At 36.2% G+C, this 12,235-nt stretch overlaps 1 protein-coding gene across 12 annotated transcripts in view; it reads right to left on the bottom strand.

The window, feature by feature from the left end:
- Mef2 (myocyte enhancer factor 2) overlaps positions 1–12,235 on the bottom strand; it is a 59,189-nt gene that overhangs the window by 20,674 nt on the left and 26,280 nt on the right. For all 12 annotated transcript variants that reach the window (XM_068291255.1, XM_068291248.1, XM_068291256.1 and 9 more), the window contains exons 2-3: positions 11,560–11,739; positions 2,188–2,238 (exon numbers count right to left, since the gene is read on the bottom strand). The gene's annotated coding sequence lies outside the window, so the exon portion shown is untranslated. The remainder of the gene's footprint in view (positions 1–2,187; positions 2,239–11,559; positions 11,740–12,235) is intronic.

Genomic DNA, 12,235 nt, shown 5'->3' with positions numbered 1-12,235 from the left:
TCTGAATTTAACCCAATTTCCCCGATGCCCCGCCCACACACACACACATATCCCGGTGACCTGGCAAATATTTAATGCAAATGCCTTGACAAGGACATGCAGTAAAAGGTTTGTATAATTGAAATGGATGCTTTCAAAATGTCCTGACATAGTTACATACAATCACATTCAAGGTGAGAATTTATATATATATATGTATTTTTTTTTGCGGAGGCGTTAATTGATCTAAAAATGTGACATTGGCACTTTCAATTCATTCATGCCAGATTTTCATTCACAACGAAAAAGGCAAGAATTCACGCAAACCCTTTAAATGACAAAACGTGGATTTTTGTTTTATACCCAAAGACCCATATTTGAAGGTAGAAATGGACGGACAGACAGACAACCAGATGTGAAAGGAACACTTCAGGTAATCACATCGAAACTACAGGCAGCTAAAATATATCTCATACTTTTTTTTTCTGTTATATTTGTGGCCCATCAATCAATGTTATCCACAGAGACAAACTGTCTGACTGGCTGTCAGACAAGTGAGAGAGTGAGATGCAATGCGACATAGGCAGACGGCATACGTTAGAGAGTACATATGTGTATATTCATATGTATGTGTGTAGGCGTAAAAGTTCCATCAAGAACATAAATATAAAATATTTTATGCTTCCTTTATTTTCTATATGTAGTCAATAACTAAATCATGCAAATAATGATGCTGGAACAAATACACTCAAAAAGTAAAGTGAATAAGTTACAAAGTTTCAATTCTAAAATTCATGAAGTTAGACTGAAATTTATACATCCTGGAGAGTCCTTCGCAAATTCAAGTGTCTTTTGTTTAGAAAATACATTAAATATCTTTCAATCCTGGAAGAAATTCCATGAAGGATATCTTAAGATGTCTATCGAATACATTTTTCCCAGTTCTACTTTTTGTTTCAAGTGCAAAATTTTTCCAATATATTAATTGACATTGACAAAAACATAAATATTAAATACTATTGTGATCAGATGATATTAATAATTCATAGCAATTGGAAGCGAAAGTTCTCACTTTCTTAAGTTAAGGAAATTTTGTATTTTTGAAATTTATATTGTAGTCTGTTAATATTTAGTAAGTTCAATACAACAGATTCAAAATTTTGTATATCCTTTTATTGTAAAAGACACATTAAAAATTAAAGTTCGCTAGTTTCAATCAGAAGATTTCAATGCGATTTGCCATAGGCTATTGTGATGGTATTGAGAATCTATTTTACTTTTTCAACATTTTGACAAATGCGTTAAAAAATACATCAAATCAATTTTGTAGAGACAATCAAATGGCCGATTTTCAATTGTTTTCAGGTCAAACTTCAAAAGCCTTTGAAAGGGAAAATAAATGTGGCTTTAACTAGACTAAAACCCACCCTTTTTAATAAAGGTAAAAATTATTGTTTTACTTCTACACTTTAGGTGTGAGGATACCAAGATATAAAAGGTAAAACAGATTTATGTTAAATTTTAAATAAAATTTTCTAATTTTGTTTTATTTTCAACTACTTTCATCCTACATACATATGTATATGTACATATAATATTTAAACACTTCGCCTTGTGACAATGTTGTTTCATAACTTATACTTTTTCTGTTAGAGGCCTTTGTTATTAAACGTATAAACAGCCACATCTACCATTGTACATTTGCGTAACCCGATTTTGTTTACATATACACCCTTTGTTAAACTGTAAACACAGGATGGTGGTCCAATGGAAAACACATGGAAATTGACAATATACAAGGGCAATAAAGGAAAAATGTCCCACCGCAGAACCCAGAGTGTGGAAGACTGACTGACTGACTGATAGACAGACAGAATAGATAGACGATGAGATAGTAGGCCTCTGTACATCAAGACTCGATATTGTTATGCTTCACATAACATAATATTTCTTTAATGTCTTTATTATGTTCCATTGAGTGTAAATATTTTTCCTCCCACCTATACACACGCACACACACACACACTTAGAGTGAAGGAAGCTTCTTCTCTTCTCATAATACGCGGCACGTGCTGTGCATTCGAGACACAGCAAAGAAGAAACAAAAAGGAAACTTTTCAAAATGGCGACATGAGAATAATAATACAAACACACTTCCACACACTATACAATCAACAACAACAAAAACAACATCTCACACACACTCACCTTATTAAAGGTTGCCGTTTGCCAACAGGTACAAAAGTTTTTCTTTCTTCACTGAAAAAAAAAAACAGAAAGAAAATTCAAATTACAATATGAAGCTGAATAAGTACCAGATTTATATATGTATATGTATATAAAGGAAATGTTGTAGATTGCACACAATTTACTATATAAACTGTGGTTAAACCTCTCCTGCAACGAGTTGAATTCTGCCAGAGCCTCTGCCCCACGCTTCAATTGAAACGGGCTTACGGATCCACGCACATGTGTGTGTCTGGTGGCACTTTGCATGAGACCAATAAACTTCAGCATGGGGCAGGGGCAAAGGCAGTGCAGAGGCATTAGCATGCCGCAGACGACGTTGGACGACAAAGCGAGCAGAAGAGTTTAAAGTTGAAAGGATACCATAAATCTTAAAAACTGATGCAAAGCGACAGTTTTCAAAGCGACTTGTCATGGCTTTAGCGAATAAAATGAATGAATTTGGAGAGTCAACGGTACGACTTGAAGATACTCTGCACCAAGTCAGGGTTATTTGAAGTCATTTCACACTTCCTAAATTTAAAAGTGAGATCCAACTTTTTAATTTTTGGCCCTTTTTCCGGAAAACATTTCAAAGTACAAATTATCTACATCTCTATTGAGTTGTCGAGTTGAAGAGTAGGCTGATTGATAACTTTAATACTTATAGCTCCCTAAATCTCAATCCTCAATGCTCATCTAAAGTAAATTTTGATATTTTGGCAAGGTGCAAATCCCATCTTTCAACCCATTGTTGCAGGGTATATAAAAGCCGAGTAGTAGAAGCATGACTAAGCAGCAATTGAGAGATCTGATCTCGTCTTGAATGTCTGTTTTGAACATCGATTTTGTTTTGGCTAATTTATTGTGTTATATAGTCAAATTGAGTAGCCTAGCATTACTCAGCAGCTGCTCCCCGCCCTTCCTTCTTTTTGGGTATGTTTGGGAAAAATCGAAAAGTAATATGCAAAAATCTTTCGCTTTCCATTGAAAATGCATACGAAATGAGGCACATTTCCTTCAACTTGCAACTCAAGTATGTCGCATCCTTTTCAACTTCCTGACTTCTTCACTACAATGGATAAAGAACTACTGTATATAACGACTACAAGTGGAGGGGGGGATGTGTGCATATATGTAAACATTGGGAGAGTGAAGGGGAGAAAGAGAGGACACACCATTCTTTGCTAGGGCCAAAATGCATAGCTAGAATGTCTCAAGTGCCAGTGGCAGTGTCTTAGTTCAAAATCAGGCAGTAGCAGCAGCAGCAACCATAAGGAGGATTTCGAAAGATCTTCTTCGATCTTTTCTGGTGTGTTGTTTTTTACGTTTCCTTTGATTTTCTTTCAGCACACACATACGAACTCATACCGTATACGTAAATGTTATTGACGTCGCCAGCCAGACGGACGAAACGACTGACAAGCAGCCAAGTGAGCCCATACATTGACTTCCCTGGGACTGGGGGCGGAGACAGAGACAGAGAGAGCGAGAACTGAGGGCTGTTGCCCGCTGATGTTACCGTTAAAAGAAATGCAATTAAAATGCATCTCTAGACCCCTGAAGAACTTAAGGCAATGCCAGCAAACGGAAGCAATTAGTAAACTGAGCAGTCTGCCTATATAATCCATAGCAAATCTCTTTTTTTTCTCTCTCTGCCGGGCACCACCAAGCACCGCCATCCTCAAGCGTGCTCTACGTGGCATTTCGGTGACTGTGCACGGTACGGAACGAGAAAGATAGATAGAGTCTGAGTAGGGGAAAGGAAAGCAAAATGGGATAGCATGGAGGAAGGGCAGCTGAGGTATGCTTAATTTGTGTGGTACAACAGCAGCACATGGCAATCCTTTCGATATGGTGCTGCCTCTTGTCCATGGTTCATCTCCAATTCTGTTGTATGCTTTGAGGTACTCGTAATTCTTACACCCTGGAGACATTCGAATCATAATTTTCCACAATTTCAGTTTAGAATTTCATTCAGAGATTTCATTTTAAATTTAGAATAGGTACAAGTTATGATATAATTAAAGATTATGACATTATAGGTACATTCAAGCTCATTAAAATCAGTAAACTTGATTAGTTGGGTTTATTTTAAATAGTTTTTATTTAATGTTTTCAAAAACTTAGACAGACATTTATTAAGTATCACGGTAGATTGATTGTTTTTAATTATTAATATGATTAAGTTCAAACTAAAAGCTTTATAATTTCTTAATACAAGCAAGCAATTTGATTAAATGGACCTTAGTCATTTAGCAAGTTAAGAATTGTCCTTCCTGAAAGTACCCTTTAGGAAATAATCCTGAAATGAACCTGAATGTTACTCTGCAATTAAAATAAATGACATCAAGTGAATCCTTTTTGTGATAAACTTGTGTATATTCTATATGGCCTGTAAACATCTTCCAAATCTGTATATCTGATAATATGGCAACCAAAACAAACACCAACATCCACCGAATGTGTAACCTAAACAAACACAAAAATGATATTGAATAAAATTTGAAAATTTGCAACAGATTTGAACAGATTGAACAACAAAAACAATTCCATAGACAAAACAAAGAATAACAATTTGCAGCCAGCCAGTTGGGTTGGGTCGGGTCGGGACGGGCCAGGCCATGCCAGGCCTTCTTTTCCTCGACCAACTAACTGAATGACTAACTGTCTGCCTGGACCACCCAATTGGCAGCTGGTGCAAAATTGTATAAGCAAGATGGAAGGAGTAGGAATACCCAAACAGAGAAATAAAATATAAACCAATAAAACACAAACAAAACTGTATTATAAACATAATCACAAATAGCATAATGATGAACAACAAAACAATCATGATTATTATAATCATTATGCAGACCATTTTACACATATCCATTCATTTTAATTATATATATCCGTAGATATGTATGTATGTACAATTCTGTTACCGATTTAGATGCGGCACGTGCCAACAAAAATTAGCTAAATGACTTTTGCTTTATTTCGGTTATTTTTGTTTTTTGCTTTGTTTTGTTTAAAAATACTGAAAATACTAAAAATACCGAAAATAAACAATTGATTTTCGTTTTTGGGGGCGGGGGAAAAAAAAGTGCAGCGCCAAAAATCAAGAAAATTGATAATAATACAAAAATAAAATCAATTTTGAGCAGGCGTCGGACGGCAACCTGTTGTATGTATGTCTGATACGCCACACCTCCCTTCCCTTCCGTCCTTCTTTATCCTCTTCCTCGGCGGTTCATTCACAAAAATATACACACCATACACTACACACACACACACACACAGACACAGACAAGTTGGCCAAAGTTAAATATAAAACAAAAACAAATGTTAAATTTAGTTATGGATATTTTCGTCTATAAAAGTTATCCTTATTTATAAAGAAACAAAACAAAAAAAACAAGCAAGGAAGAAGAAGCAAAAAGAATGCCGCCAAGCATTCTCCCAGCAGCAGCGCAGCAGCAGCGAACCACAAAAAAAATTCAATATGGCGTCGCCAATGAATGTGATCAGTTCTGGGCGCAAGCGCAAAAAAAATCACCTCTACAGTTAGGCCACGAGGGGAAGTCTAGCGTGCTCTCTCGCTCTCTTTTCATCTTTCTTACATTTCTACATATATCTGTGTGTATGCGTGTGGTAGCCATTTGCATTTCGAGCTAAATATAGCTAGGTGTTCGCCTCGATCGTTCTCTCCCTGGCTCTGCTGCCCGTGTGTGTGTGAGTGTGAGAGAGGTGTTTGTGTGCGTGTATATGCTCTGCCTTGGTCTCAACACTATTGGACGTCACTTATGCCCCCAAAGCAGCTCGTTGCTGCTTTGTCTGTGTCTGCGTCTGTGTATTGGCATGCTGATTAAATTACAGTTTTCTCTTTGGTGGAGAACAAACAAGAAAAGTCATGGTAAGCCATAGTGGCCGGGGGGTATCGCCCCGCATGACTGCCCTCCTTTCAGACAGGTGCTGGCTGAATGGGCGTTACGAAAGCCCCTACAGTTGCAAAAACAAGGAAAAAATCGAAATGTTTTTATTTCCCTACCCCCCCACCACCAACCGCCGTCACTTCTACTTCCCCTTTTCTCCTTCCTGTTGGATGGTTTGTCTGGCCGGGCCCCGCGTCCATGTCAGCTAACAGCGTCTGATGTCTGTCGTCGCCAATTGCGCAGCTGCAGATATACACACACACACAATGCTAGAGTGTCTCTTGCTTGTATTGGTTATACAAAAAATCTGTTCATATATGAACATCTTTAGGTATATGTATATGTATGTATATACATACGTCTAGTATATACTGAATTTAACAATTTGTTGGCCCCCTTTTGTTTTTGTTGCCGCTACTGGCGCTGCTAGGAGCACATGGAAATCGTATATGTATATGTATATACAAAATATCGTAACAATGCTACACGATCTCTAGATTTCGATCGACACTAAGGTATGCCGATGAAATGAAATTTCTTACTTGGCAGCAAATGAAAAAATCTCGATGCCTTTTCTTAATGTACGTAGATACATATAGCCACAATGAAATTCAAAAAATTGAAAGGGATTTGTACGATTTAAGTTTGATATAAGCAATTATATTGAGTCATGCATGCAGTTCAAAAAGTGCTTAAATAATTGAAAAATATGTAATCCTTAATGGACTAGAGAGCGTTCTTTCAAAACATTTCTAAGGTGGGTCTCGGCTGGTGGGTATTTCCCCTAACAATTTCAAAAACTCAAATTTTTCTTAAGAAACGCTTCAATGTATCCCAATACATCTATAGTAAAACCTTGAACAATTTTTCTCATTCAGAGCATGTCCGTCAGAGGCAGCGCAGCGGTAATCATAATTTCTTACAAAGGTTAAGAACCGATCATTTTAAAACTTTGAATCTATCAATTTTATCTGTGTACTACGAGAGAGGGAGAGAGATGTGGACTTTCAATTAAAGGTCACAGGATATGAAAACCAATATCCTTATTCATTAACCAGATTTTTTTCTCATATATACAAAATTCAAAGAAATGTTTCACATACTTTAAATTGGATAAATACTTTAATGATCTATCTGCTTAAAATATACCGAACTCTGGATCTAAATTTTCTATATCATATAACTAGATTCTGCAGTTTTTAGTAATAGTTTAGCACGAAGGATCTGTTTCAAGATTGAAAGTTTTATCTAAATCCAAAATTATAAAACTAACATCTACTGACTCTCTTTCAGAGGAACAAGTCTGACTTCGACGGCGTCAAAGTTTCTATACCCTTGCAAGGTTTTTATACCATACACCCATAGGGTGAAATGGTATATTAAAGTCGCCAAAATGTATGTAACAGGCAGAAGGAAGCTTCTCCGACCCTATAAAGTATATATATTCTTGATCAGGATGAACAGCCGAGTCGATCTAGCCATGTCCGTCTGTCCGTCCGTCCGTCCGTCCGTCCGTCCGTCCGTCCGTCCGTCCGTCCGTCCGTCCGTATGAACACGCAGATCTCGGAGACTATAAGAGCTAGAGCCACCAAATTTGGTATGTATACTCGTGTATTATGCACGCGTACAGAGTTAATTGGAATTTCGGCCACGCCCCCTTACGCCCCCAGGAATCACATAAAACTATTTTTCTTAAAAAGTATAACAGCTAGAGACATCAAATTTATTTTGTATACCCGTTTAGTTAGCGCGCAAAAACTGATTGTTCAAACTTTTTGCCACGCCCCCTTACGCCCCCAGGAATCACATAAAACTGTTTTTCTTAAAAAGTATAACAGCTAGAGACATCAAATTTGGTATGCAGATTAGCTTGATAGACGCGCAGATATTGGCTATTTAAAAATTTTGCCACGCCCACTTCCGCCCCCGCAAATTAAACAAAACTGATTTTCTCAAAAACTAACAAAGCTAAAGTCACCAAATTTAGTATGTACACTGGCTTAGTATGCGCGCAGGGTACATCTATTTTCATATTTTGCCACGCCCACTTCCGCCTCCATATTTAAGAAAAAACCGATTTTCTCCTGTAGATTTTTGACTATCGCATTCAAATTCGGCAGACTAATTATTCTTATCTATTTCTACAAAACTACCGAATTTTATTGAAATCGGACTAGAAACATGCAAAATATGCGTATGAACGTATTTTACAAAGCAGTCCACAAGGCCAGAATTGGCCGTTGGCTAGTGGCGGCGCTAGAGTGCTCGTATGTTCGTAGAGTGAGCGAGATAGCACATACTATGAAACATGTAAAAACAATTTAATAGACATACATTTGGTTTTCGAAATTTGAAATATTTGTTTCGCCTGGTGTATGGTATACCCAAGTCGACGAGTCGACTTACTTGCTTCATTTGTTACTCCTTTCTTACCTTTAGCCGTCAAAGTGGAAAAAACGTGTTATCCAAAAAGTCTAATGTTTGCAAAAGAACGGGAGCTAAATAATATAGTCATCTGATCTTGATTAAACTAAGCATACCCATTAATAGCTACATATGCCAAACTTAGGAATACAAATTGTTATGACAATTGCGTAAAAAGGAACGAAGTTATTGATGAAGAAAAAAAGAAAAGACTATGGGAGCTAAATGATATAGTTATCCGATCTTGATCAAATTGAGAACAGCCAATTAATAGCTTTGGTAAACTGAGAAATATAAATTGTTATAACAATTGCGTAAAAAGTAACAAAGTTATTGACAAATCGTTCCGATGGGAGCTATATGATATAGTCATTAGATCTTGATCAAATTTGGCTTACATAGCAATATATGTATGTATATACATCTATAACAAATCTGTAAAATAAATACTAAAGTTTAAAGAATCGCTCATAAATTTTTGATTACTTTTTGATGTGAGAGATTAGATATACGAGACTATAAAGTTTAAGATTTGCATTTTTAGTTTTTCCTTTTTTTTTTTTTGTTTTCATTTTGTTGTTGAAACTACTCAATCTTTTGGTTTACTGTACTACAATTTGACAAAAGGGGCAAACGAATTTCATTTGCATAGAAAAATGCAAAATGCACTGGGACGCCATTTTGAGCATTTTTGCCAAGAGTCTTTTGATTCTTACGAGTTTTGTTGTACATTTGGATGAGTCTGTGATATTTTCACGCTTAATCACTAACTGTCCCGCTGATGTAGCTGCTGCTGCCCGCGATGCAGTGTCGCCGTCGTCTGTGGCACGGCGACAACAAGATACGAAAACAAAAAACAAGAAAAAAAAAGAAAGAAGAAAAAAAGCATTTTGGCTTCTGGCCAAAAATACTTAACGCTGCAAATGAAATGGCAGAACGAGACATGGCAGCAAATGCAGAAAATGTCAAAAAGGCGCATACGAAAAAAAGGGGGAGGAGATGCAAAAGATGTGAAGAAAGGAAAGGAAAACTTTAATTTTCTTTTATTGCGGTCGTCGAGCGCAATAATTGCGCGTAAACAACAACGGGCCGAATGAACACTCGCACACATTTACACACACACACACATGAACATTTCACTTCATTTTCATGTTGATTTTTCTTTTTGGTCAGAATTTTATGAGATTTGGCTGCAAGCCGAAAGATACACACGCAGACACACACACACATGCCACCAGTTAGGGGAAGCAAAGAGGGCCCAACAAATGTCAGAAGAGAGGAGCAGGTATGGTGGAAAAAAAGATACATATGTATCTGTATCTGAGGCAGACGCGTGCTTGAATTCTTGATGATTTCCCAACACATGCATGAATATTTGATCATTTCAAACTCACACATACACACAGACACACACACACACACATAATGAATGTGGCAAGATACATCTCAACCAAATTGCCACCAATGACGTTCAATATTTTGCCAAAAAACAAAAACAACACCCGAGAAACGAGGAAAAAAAGTAAAGAAAAAGAAACCAAAAAGGAAAAATACAAGAATATTATATGTATGTATATATGACGCACTTGTTTGCTTTAGGAGCACGATGAAACTTATTCATCATTTTTCATACATACAACAATTTTTTTTTGCATTTAATTAATATAATTGATTTTAGTTTCGATTTCGTGTGCGCCTCATTAAAATCTTAAACACTGCCGCACAGTTATTTTAATGAAAATTATAAACTATGTAAGAAAATGCGCTCTCTACGTTGCCACGGCAAGAAGTTAGCTCTATTTGCCAAGCGTAGCAATGTTTGCGGCGGAGGGGAGGAGGAGGCTGAGAGGTGTGGTATCCGAGTATCGGGTACGACCAAGAGAAAACCAAGAACAACGAAATGTAAAAGGGAAATTCTTTGGCAAATGTTTCGCGTTAATTGAACACCAAGTGTGTGTGTGTATGTGAGTGCGTATAGGTGAATGTGTTGGTATGTGTGCGCTTTTATGTAGACAACACCAAAAAAGGGCCAGCTGTTGTTGCTGTAGGTCTTCCATAGTGATCTGATAAATTTTTAACTGAACCTTAAGAAAATCTAAACATAAGAGTTATTTTCCTAATTAAGACTTAAAGTAATTGGTTTAGATTTGATCATTTTAGCTAATTACAGATGTTTATCGTCTATCTAATTGAATGGGAAACCCCCAAAACAATGCTTAAAAACTCTCGACAGAGTTTATCTATCGTTTTTTAAGGTAATAGTTAGTTATTTTTGAAATAAATTGGGAAAAATTTGTGGTAAATTGATTAAAGAGTTGAAATTGTTAAAATTGTTGATTATATTAATAGACGATTGGAATATTTAACACAAAAGTAGACAGTTTTATTCGATCAATTCGAAGCTATTTGTATTACGTTTTATAGATTTTTCATTACATTCATATAAGTTAAGGAAATGTGTCTCAAATTAATAGGTGCGTCTTTTAAACCTGATTATTTTAAACACTAACCCTTAAGTTAAGGTTTTCGCAACTTCTAGCCTTATTATAACATCAAAATTTGCAAAACTATAAATAAAATTGTGATTGGTAAACGGAGTGAACCTATTAATGTGCGTTATGCTGTATACCTTCTTGGAGCATTGCATTTATACATTCAAAGAGCAAATAACTCAATGAACTTGTAATCCGCTGTGAATGAATGAAACGAGTGATTTTAGAACAAAGTTTCTCACAACTCAAAAATTCACAACATATTCGTTTTTCGAATACAAAATACTTTGTTCTATGAACTCGCTCAATCGTATAAAGTGAGATCTTCGATCATTCAAAACCAAGTGACTCGTTTATGCATTTGAATGTATTCATCCGCTATTAAATACATACTCGAAAAACTTTTTGAATCATACTAAAATTTGATTAAATTTAGAGAAGCAATTGCAATATATAGGGATATTACACGCATTGATATTACATAATCTCCAAACTTAAACTATAATTCATTTACTTACCTAAGTGAGTTTCTGGTGCAAAATGCTATCTATGGCAAATTTGATCAATTCCATACACATCTATGTGTATATTAACATTTATATTTCTTATTGGTACCGATTTATTGGTACCATATTCATGAAATTATTGCTATTACTCTAACTAAATGTTGTCTCCATGGTCGTTCAACGATTTGAAAACTGCAAAAAAAGAGAGAAAATAGGAAAAAATGTTAATTTATAAAATAAATTCATAGATTTACGTTTTCATATTTATGGTCATAAAGAATAAGTCCAAGCTTTAAGCCCCACCCACATATATGTATCGTATGCAATGTGCAACAAGTCCACAACATGGATTCCGTGGGAGTGGGAACATGTATATACGTTATGTTAACTTTGCGGTTATGCATAAATAGAGTAGGAGAGATTCAGTCAGTTGCAGGATTCGGATGATGCTGCTGTTGTTGTTGTTGTTTGTGTTGGAGAAATGCGCGTGCTGTGCTCAAACACCCACGTTTCATGTGTGTGTATCTATACGTTTGTGTGTGCATAGGAAAAGCGTGTGGGTGGCTAATGAAATGCTTCAACGACCACGGCAGAAACATCATCATCATCAGCAGCAACAGCAAAAGCACCAGCATCCCCATCACCTATGAATGTATATACAAATACATATACATATATGTATACGTTG

Source organism: Drosophila tropicalis, unplaced genomic scaffold, assembly GCF_018151085.1.
Source record: "Drosophila tropicalis isolate 14030-0801.00 unplaced genomic scaffold, ASM1815108v1 contig_593, whole genome shotgun sequence".
Taxonomy (NCBI): domain Eukaryota; kingdom Metazoa; phylum Arthropoda; class Insecta; order Diptera; family Drosophilidae; genus Drosophila; species Drosophila tropicalis.
Note: the sequence above shows the minus strand (reverse complement) of the source record. Positions and strands in the feature narration are given on the sequence as shown.